The following is a 9,907-nucleotide window of genomic DNA, read 5'->3' on the forward strand; positions in this document are numbered from 1 at the left end:
ACCAGATCACATCTTTATAATGCAATAATCATTCCGCAGTTATCATGTTTCCTGGAAAAAATAAAAAAAAGTCGGCGAGCTCACGGAATCGAAAAAAAAAACAAAAATTTCTAACATGCTTTAAAAAGCTTAATAAAAGCTTTTGGAATCAAAATTCAACAGCATAATGATGTTATCGTAGATTTAAAATCATTCATGATGAGGTTTCTAGAACAGGGCCAAATAGCCAGATTTTAGCCTTATTAGAGTTCTGATAATGTATAAAATGCGTTTTACCTTTTATATGAGGACCATAATAAAGCTAAAATTGTTACATGGGTTTTTAAGCTTTTTGCATTTTGTCGGTTATTGTATTGAAATTTGAACAGTCTTATTTCAAAAGTCAAAACAACAACCAAAATGATGAAATGAATACCAACATTAAATATCAAAATTTGATTTGAAATATTTTCTTTGCTAATATTATTATTTTTCTCTCCTTTTTCCAGTCCGACGAAACCATCAAGCACCAGCTTCTTCCAGCTTCCAGGCGGCCTCTGCTAGGTCCCTCCTCAGCTTCCAGCAACGCCGAAAAGCTCGAAAAACGCCTTCTGGCAGCGAACCGGAACCGGAACGACCAACAAGAGATTCACCCGTCAAATGGAAGCGGTGGTGGTTCCGATTCCATCAGTGCCGGTGCCGACGAAAGTAGCGAAGAATTCCCGCCGCTCACCGGTTCGGGCTCGGGGGGACTCAAACGGGATCGATTGCAGCAGCAGCTGATTCAAAAATCTAGGCTGAAATCATCGAATCTGAAGAGCACGACCTATACCCGGAATACCGAAAACGATAAGCTCACGAGGCACCTGAACAATGTTAAGTTTGTGTTTGATCAACCTCCGGATCAGACGAGAGGTCGACAGGGGGTGGTCGAATCTGAGTTGATTAAGTTGGTCGATGAAGGTGATGCGCCGCAAGCGCAGACGCCGACTGTAAGCTACGACGGAAACGGGAACTACGACATTCCGGAACCCTGTCAGGATGTGGTGCTGCAGATAGTAGAAGGAGGCTCAAGAGATCAAGCTTTGTTGCGACCTTCCACGGTAGTTCCGGATGTTGTCAAGAGTAGTCACGAAAGCATTCCCTATATCGATGAAGAGCACCACCAACAGGCAGCCAATCAGGTGCTGAAGTCGTTGAACGAAGATCCCAATCGGTTCCGGAACTTCCACGACGCCCGAATTATTACCATTACACCAAAGAATGTCGGATCGCAGGCGGAAAAACGTCCCGGTCTGTGTAATCCTCAGCTGAAGCAGCTCGTTTTGATAAAGAAGCTCGAACAGAAGCATGGTTCACCCCGGCCGGTGGCAGTTCCGTCGGAAGCCCGGGAACCGACCAGATTCACTCACTCGTTCCACATTCTGTCGGCCGGTTGCGAACGGGTCTGTCAACAGTGCCATTTGGTGCTGAATCTGGACGTGGCGCTGCGCTGTGCCATCTGCGAGTTCACCTGCCATCAACGGTGTGTCCAGCTCGAACAGGTAGGTCATCAATCAGCAGTTTTAGTTTCGGGAAGAGTGCCTCACCCCCCAAAAACACGTGTAATCAATCATTGAAATGGTCACTTTTTAAACGATTTCAAATCCAGCATGCTTCAAGCGTTACGTTTGTCGAGCTTCCGTTGAATTCTGGTAGATGTCTCTTCGCTCACTTAAAAGAGTTAAACTCTCTTCCAACGGAAGAGCGTATTCAAAAGTCTCTCACTCTCTCTCTCACGAACGACTCAAACAAAAAAAAACAGTAGCACAAACTTGTTGCTTGTTTTCGGCTAGAGATTCAAAAGCAACATCAAACAGGGACAGGCCGGCCACGTGTTTCCATCGTTTAAATCGGATCAGCTTTTGACCACAACCGCCACGATTGAAGCACGCCGCTCAGTCGTTCCTCCGTCGATTGATAAGATAACCATCTCCGAACAGTTCCGCTGTTCCGATGATCCGAATTGATGGAATCAACTGATGATGAATGATTCGATTCAAATAACACTTTAATCGATTAAAGATTCAGATGCTTGATTTCGATTCGAAGCGTCTGTGCATGGTGCAGCTCTTTGACCCGGGGGAACAAAAATATTCGACAATAAGTCTCCGGGAATTAAGGCTGATTGAAATTGATTATACTTCGATTGTTGTGGGTGGTGTGAACGAGGAACAGTTTGTTTGCATTCTTTCATTGGAAAGAGAACTAGCATCGCTGTCGTTCGTTCGTGTTCTACACAATAAAATATGAATCTTTACTGAGAACAATATTCTGCATCCATAAATCGATCAAAATTGGCCACTCCAATTACGCTCAAAATTTTAAGAGTTTTTTCGATTCATACACCACCAAACGAAACACCAAACGTCTATTAAGTGTTGAAATGAGATGAAGGGCATGCGGAAAATAAATCAAATTTAATAAAAAAAAATTCAAAAAATAGTTGTATTCGGCAACACTGAAGATAAATAAAATAAAATAAATTCCTACACTGAAAATAATGTTCACTCAAAAGGTTAGTGACATCTGGAGTAAATTTAGTCCATATGTAAATTCATACACATTTTAAGTGACCGCCCGCATGGAACAGTATCATACAGTAACGATTCCCATTATCTTCTTCCCGAGACACCCAAAAGATTCCCTTTATAGTTTTTGGATTATTAATGAACGATTGAACAAATCGTTTTTTCATCAAATGGAATCGTTTAGACACAAATAACGATACAGGGAACGGGTTGTTAAGTAAATAAACGATTCATTTTTTTGCTTTTTTCTAGATGGAAAATGTAGGAAAACGAAAAACGATAGATATAATCGTTATCATATCGTACGTTTTATGTGCATGGGACGCTACATTGTATCTTCAAAAGATCTTTTTACGATCAAAAATGAAAATGCAGACGATTCATGTTTCAATTTATAAAAAATACATTATTTATTAAAAAATGGTAAACATGGATTGTAATATAAAATATATGAACCTATATTAATTTGAATTGCCTATATAATGATCATTTTACATCAAACTTTTTGTGGAAAGATTAATGCTGAGGGTTATGTTCAGGATTCGCCTGTAAAATTTTGAAACGAATTAATATAAAAGAAAAAATAACAAAAAATCGAACACATTACCATTAATTAAGGCATCAATCAAACAAAAGTAATTCCAATATTAATCCAAGGCGGCTGAAAATGAAAGAAACCGTTGTAGAGAAAATATTTTTCACACTAACTAGATTTTTGGAAAATCTATAAGATGAATTGTCCATTTAAACTTTTGATTTCTCATTTTAATTAAAGTTTGAATACTTATTCATTTTAGAATTCAATACTTAATCTTCGTCAGATTTTTTAAAAGAAAAGGTGAGTAGGCGATCAAGTTTAGCAAAGTTAATAGGTACATTATTTCAGTATTCAATTCCATTTATCATGATTTCTGTTTGAAAGTATTATTCTTTAAGTTCAAATTTTTATTTCCAATTTCGAGAAATAAAAAAAGACAACATGAATTTTCATATACAAATGGCTTGGTAAAAAGAATTGTTAGGGTAATGAGTTTCCCCAAGTTTTTGGATAGATTATGTAATTTATAATAAAGAATGAGAATTCATTCTAAATTGATGATTCTAATAACGGTCAATTATATAAAATTCCTTATCCTGGCTCTTAATTAGATTGCTGATTCAAGATCCTTTTTTTATTCTTAAAAGTTTTTTTAGTGCTTTAAGTTCGTATTCTGCATAATTCCTTTTTTTCATATTTCATTTGTGTTGAAGTTTGATCATCATAAATTCTAGAAACTTATCCACCAAATTTCAAATGTGTTCTCGAATTTTCTTTAAAATTATTTAATATTTTACCACCTACCTCGTTGTAAAATATATTATTTCAAACGACTACCAGCACAAAATTTCTCTCGGCTTTGATTTGAGCCTACGGTTCCGTATTTTCTTCTCGCTTAGGTCAAATTTCAGAGTCCTTTTCAGCGGATGCTTTTCAACTCGGGAATCGGGACCATCTTCAACTTCCGTGTTTTTTCTTTTTCCTCGACATATCTGTACAGTGCATGTTACAGGTTCCTCCCAGGCACTTATCTTGCTCTGAAAAAAAATTGAAATGAGCATAAAATATGAAATAAAAAGCCAGACTTACCCAACGTAAAAGTCGGCGTAGAAGACCTGGCACATAATCGGAGTCGGTTACTCCCATGGATCTTCCCGAAAAATTTGATCCCCTGGTTTCGGTTGAAACAAGTCCCGCACCTATGGAGATATGGAGTAGTTTTGGAAAAAGTCCATATTTGTATCAAATAAAACGCCAGACTTACCCAATAATGTCGCATGAGGCGCTGAAGATCCAACACATTACCGGGGCCGGTTCCTGCCGACCGATTTCGTGCATTGTTTTTCTTACGGGAGGTCTGCTTTAGCCGCGAAAAAACAATTTGGTCTTTTTCCCAAATAATTTGACCTCGTGGCCATTTCAAGCTTTTACCACCAACTCCAGACTGGCTTTTTCCAGGTTCCCCGAGCGCACCAGTATCGGTTCCGTCGCCTCGACTTTCGTTGTCGGGTTTTTGTTTTTCTTTTTTCTTCTAGCGACGACACATGATACACTCAGGTGCAGATATACTCAATTTGGTTCTTGAGATCATTCAACTTATCTTCCATAAATAATGTTTGTCAATTCTAGCAAAGACGCATTAGGAATCGAAAAATTTGTGAAAAATAAAAGTATTAAAGGACGATAACACAAATCTTCACCATACATGTAATCAGAACAGAATCGTTCTGAAGATTCAGTGTACAGTTTTTGATTATGCGGGCGTCAAGTAAAAATCACTTATATGACCGATCAAGGAATTTCAAGTGAGTGTCAAAGTGAATATCAAATGTTTGCTCAGGTCATTAATATCTTGCAGTGATACGTGTCGAAACCGATCTAATATTTTTTCATTCGTTCCACACGATGAGAGCCACAAACCGAACCTCTCTTCGTGAAATTCGTCTTTAAACTGACTCGTTTTTCTTTCCCACGCGCATTCATCAGATTTTGTAAACTTCACCATTCCATCAGGATTTCTCTCCGTTTAACGCCTTTTAACGGCGGGTCCTGTCAATAGGAAGGTTGATCAATTTGCTTAATCATTATCAAATAGGTGTGCCTATGAATATTATTAATTTTTTATCTGTTTTATTCCGATATTTATTCATCCTCGTCTTATTTCCTACAATACGGTTTCTAGGTGAAGTTTCGGAATATCCATCATGAATCTACTTTGTTTATTCAAAACAATTATTTATTTTTCTTATTTGGGTTCAAAAAGAAGTTTCGGATTGAAAAAGTCATTCACTTCCTAACTTTGACAAGACATTCTGGGTGATCTTTTCTGAAATAATAATAAAAAAAAACTTAACGAGTATTTGTGGTTTGCATGATACTTAATAACACTCCACTTGAATATTTCCATAATAAATCACCATCGAAAAACGTATCCGAAACCTGACTGCCTTGAAAACGGTCGCTACGACGTGTTATCCGATTCACGAGATATTTCTGTCGACATATAGAAAAAATATAATTGTTTAATAACATATAAATTACTCTAATTTTGCACCTACTAACTCAAACAAACCTCTGCTATTTCCTTTCCAAACAACAATAAAACCATCAACAACCAACATTGTTGACATTCGTTATGCAAAAAATCACTTGAATTTTAAGTGACGGCAAAGTGAATATTTGCTTAAGTGACCGGTCAAGTGAACTTCAAGTGAGCATCGAAAACTTCAGTGCCGGTCACTTAAAACTCAAGTGATGAGTAAGTGAATATCGGCTCGGTCACTTAAAACTTAAGTGAGAAGCAAGTGAAACGTACAATAGCCACTTGAAATGAAGAAATGCACTAAGTTTTCACTGTTAAGTGAATTTTCTAGTGTTTTTAAGTGTAATTTTTGGTTCAGTGTGTAGCAACGTTTGTTATTATGGTAACACTAGACAAAACAAACAAAACAAGGTCAGTCATTTTTGAATCATGGTTAGAAGATTTAACATTCATCTTAGAGTCCTTTTATAGTGATTCTAGAGTAAACATTTGATCCGGGCTTTACCGGTTCTTCAATGACAAAAAAAAAATAATGGGAAAACCCGGTCCGTCATGGTTGTCCAGATTTCAGGGTAAAATGGTTGGATTTTTTCCGAATTTATCTTCAGTATTTAAAAAATCCAAACCAAAAACTCAACACAAGACACTCGACGTATTACAGAACACGACACTTAACGTTCTTACTTAACGGAAAAAGGATTTAAAATTACCTTTTTTGTCAACCGGTTTCGGGCTCGATGTTGCCCATCTACAGGACGATGTCCGACTGTAGAGTCTCCTTTTTTCGTTAAGTAAGAACGTTAAGTGTCGTGTCTAGTAAAAGTTCTTACGTGAGCTCATATAATTTAAAATGAGCCAAAAACTCAAATCCAGATACCCTAATTTTAAGTTGACTTTCCACAACAAAATTTAGGATTTTGGCCAAATTTTCCCGGTTTTTGAGCTGAGAATGGTACAATCCAATGCCTGGATTTTTCCTGGTTTTACGCTTGGAAAAAAAATCTGGAGAGCTTATTTTGAGTTTCAATTTTGATACATTTTTGTGTCTCTTTCAGTATTTTTCAAGTCATTCTCGAGTCATTTTTGTTTTTTTTTTGTTGAGTCATTTTGGAGTCATTTATGAGTCAGTTTTTAGTCATTTTAAAGTCATTTTTGAATAATTTTGGAGCCTGTTTTTCATTTTTGAGTAATTTTCAAGTCTTTTTTAAATCCTATTGAGTCATTTTTGAGACATTTTTGAGTCTTGGAGTCATTGAGTCATGAGAAATCATAAAATAATTTTTTAGTTATTTTCGATTTATTTTTAAGTATTTTTGAGCCACTGTTCAGTTTTTTTTAAATCGTTTTGATTCATTTTTGAGTTATTTTTGATTCATTTTTGAGTAATTTTTAAGTCATTTTTTAGTCGTTTTGAGTAATTTTTGATTATTTTCGATTTGATTTTAATCCTTTTTAGTCAATGTTGAGTCGTTTTTCAGTAACTTCTTTGTCATTTTTGAGTCATTTTCAAGCCATTTTCGAGTCATTTTAAAGTCTTTTTGAATAATTTTAGAGACATTTTTTATTCTTTTTTGAGTAATTTTTTAGTCAATTTTGAACAGTTTTGAGAGTTTTGAGTCTTTTTAGAATTATTTTCGATTCATTTTTGAGTCTTTAAGTCATTGAGTTATAAGTAATTTTTATGTAATTTTCTATTTATTTTTGAGTCTTTATGAAACATTGTTGAGGCATTTTTAAATCTTCTTGAGTCACTTTTTGAGTAATTTTGATTAATTTTCGAGTGCTTTTGATACATTGAGTCATGAGTAATTTTTAAATCAGTTTTGAGTTACTTTCGAGTCATTTTTTTCTTTGCTGAGTAATTTTTAAGTTATTTTTAAATCGTTTGGAGTCATTTTTGGAATTTTTTTATTTATTAATTTTTGAGTCTTTTTCAGTCATTTTTCAATTCTACGAAATATTAAAGTCTTTTTTGAGTAAGTTTCGAGGCATTTTTTGATCACTTTTGAGGAATTTTTTAATTATTTTAAGATCGTTTTGTGTCATTTTTGAGTTAGTTTTGATTCATTTTTGAGTCATTGTTGAGTCATTTAAAAGCAATTTTTAGTCATTTTTCAGTTATTTTGATTTATTTTTGAGTCATTGTTGAGTAATTTATTGTCATCTTTGAGTAATTTCCGAGTCATTTTTGTTATTTTGAAGTAGTGTTGAGTCAGTTTTGAGTCTTTTTTGAGTGATTTTGGTTAATTTTGCGTCATTTTTGTCTTTTTTGTCATTTTTTTTGTCAAGGAAAAAAATAAATAAAAAATTCATTTTTGTCGTTTTTGTCATTTTTGTCATTTTTGCCATTTCCGTCATTTTTGTCAATTTTTGTCATTTTTGTCATTTTTGTCACTTTTGTCTATTTCGTCAATTTTGTTCATTCAGTTAATTTTGTCTATTTTGTCAATTTTGTCGTTTTTATCACTGTAGTCAATTTTTTCATTTCGTCATTTTTATAAATTTTTGTCATTTTTGTCACTTTCGTCGATTTTGTAAATTTTATCAACATTGTCATTTTTGTTATTTTTGTCATTTTTGTCGTTTCTGTCACTTCTGTCACTTTTGTCTTTTTTTGTCATTCTTACCATTTTTGTCATTTTTGTCATTTTAATATTTTTTTTTTTTCATTTTTGGCATTTCTGTCATTTCTGTCATTTCTGTCATTTCTGTCATTTTTGTCATTTTTGTTTTTTTTTTTGTTATTTTTGTCATTCTTGTCATTTTTGTCACTTTTGTCATTTTTGTCATTTTGTCATTTTTGTCATTTTTGTCATTTTTGTCATTTTTGTCTTTTTTTTCATTTTTGTCATTTTTGTCATTTTTGCAATTTTTGTCATTTTTGTCATTTTTGTCATTTTTGTCATTTTTGTCATTTTAGTCATTTTTTGTCATTTTTGTCATTTTTGTCATTTTTGTCATTTTTGTCATTTTTGTCATTTTTGTCATTTTTGTCATTTTTGTCATTTTTGTCATTTTTGTCATTTTTGTCATTTTTGTCATTTTTGTCATTTTTGTCATTTTTGTCATTTTTGTCATTTTTGTCATTTTTGTCATTTTTGTCATTTTTGTCATTTTTGTCATTTTTGTCATTTTTGTCATTTTTGTCATTTTTGTCATTTTTGTCATTTTTGTCATTTTTGTCATTTTTGTCATTTTTGTCATTTTTGTCATTTTTGTCATTTTTGTCATTTTTGTCATTTTTGTCATTTTTGTCATTTTTGTCATTTTTGTCATTTTTGTCATTTTTGTCATTTTTGTCATTTTTGTCATTTTTGTCATTTTTGTCATTTTTGTCATTTTTGTCATTTTTGTCATTTTTGTCATTTTTGTCATTTTTGTCATTTTTGTCATTTTTGTCATTTTTGTCATTTTTGTCATTTTTGTCATTTTTGTCATTTTTGTCATTTTTGTCATTTTTGTCATTTTTGTCATTTTTGTCATTTTTGTCGTTTTGTCGTTTTTACTATCTTAAGCATTTTTGTCACTTTTGGTAATTTTTGTCAATTTTCTCATTTTTGTCAAATTTGTCAGTTTTATCAGTTTTGTAATTTTTCTCATTTTTGCATATTTTGTCATTTTTGTATTTTTGTCATTTTTGTCATTTTTGTCATTTTTGTCATTTTTGTAATTTTTGTCATTTTTGTCATTTTTGTCTTTTTTGTCATTTTTGTCAATTTTTTCAATTTTTTCAATTTTGTCAATTTTGTCAATTTTGTCAATTTTGTCATTTTTGTCATTTTTTAATTTTTTTCGTTTTTGTAATTTTTGTCATTTTTGTCATTTTTGTCTTTTTTGTCATTTTTGTCATTTTTGTCATTTTTGTCATTTTTGTAATTTTTGTAATTTTTGTCATTTTTGTCATTTTTGTCATTTTTGTCATTTTTGTCATTTTTGTCATTTTTGTCATTTTTGTCATTTTTGTCATTTTTGTCATTTTTGTCATTTTTGTCATTTTTGTCATTTTTGTCATTTTTGTCATTTTATTCATTTTTGTCGTTTATTACGTTTTTGTCATTTTTGTGGAATTTTTTTCATTTTTTTTAATTTTCGTTATTTTGATCATTTTTGTCATTTTTGCCCTTTTTTTCATTTTTGCCATGTTGTCCATTTTTTGTCATATTGGTATTTTTTTAAAATTTTGTCATTTTTTTAGATTTTGTCATTCTTGTGATTTTTGTAATTTTTTTCATTTCTGTTTTTTTTGCCCCTGGGCGATATTTTTTACAAACTTTCCAA

At 32.7% G+C, this 9,907-nt stretch overlaps 1 long non-coding RNA gene across 1 annotated transcript; it reads right to left on the minus strand.

Moving 5' to 3' along the window:
• Positions 1-3,944: 3,944 nt before the first annotated feature.
• Positions 3,945-4,563, minus strand: LOC129744229 (uncharacterized). Its single transcript, XR_008736859.1, has 3 exons — positions 4,352-4,563; positions 4,177-4,286; positions 3,945-4,124 (listed from the first exon to the last, which is right to left on the minus strand). It is a non-coding gene; the product is annotated as an uncharacterized LOC129744229 (long non-coding RNA).
• Between the last annotated feature and the right edge of the window lie 5,344 nt (positions 4,564-9,907).

Source organism: Uranotaenia lowii, chromosome 1 (genome assembly GCF_029784155.1).
Source record: "Uranotaenia lowii strain MFRU-FL chromosome 1, ASM2978415v1, whole genome shotgun sequence".
Classification (NCBI taxonomy): Eukaryota; Metazoa; Arthropoda; class Insecta; order Diptera; family Culicidae; genus Uranotaenia; species Uranotaenia lowii.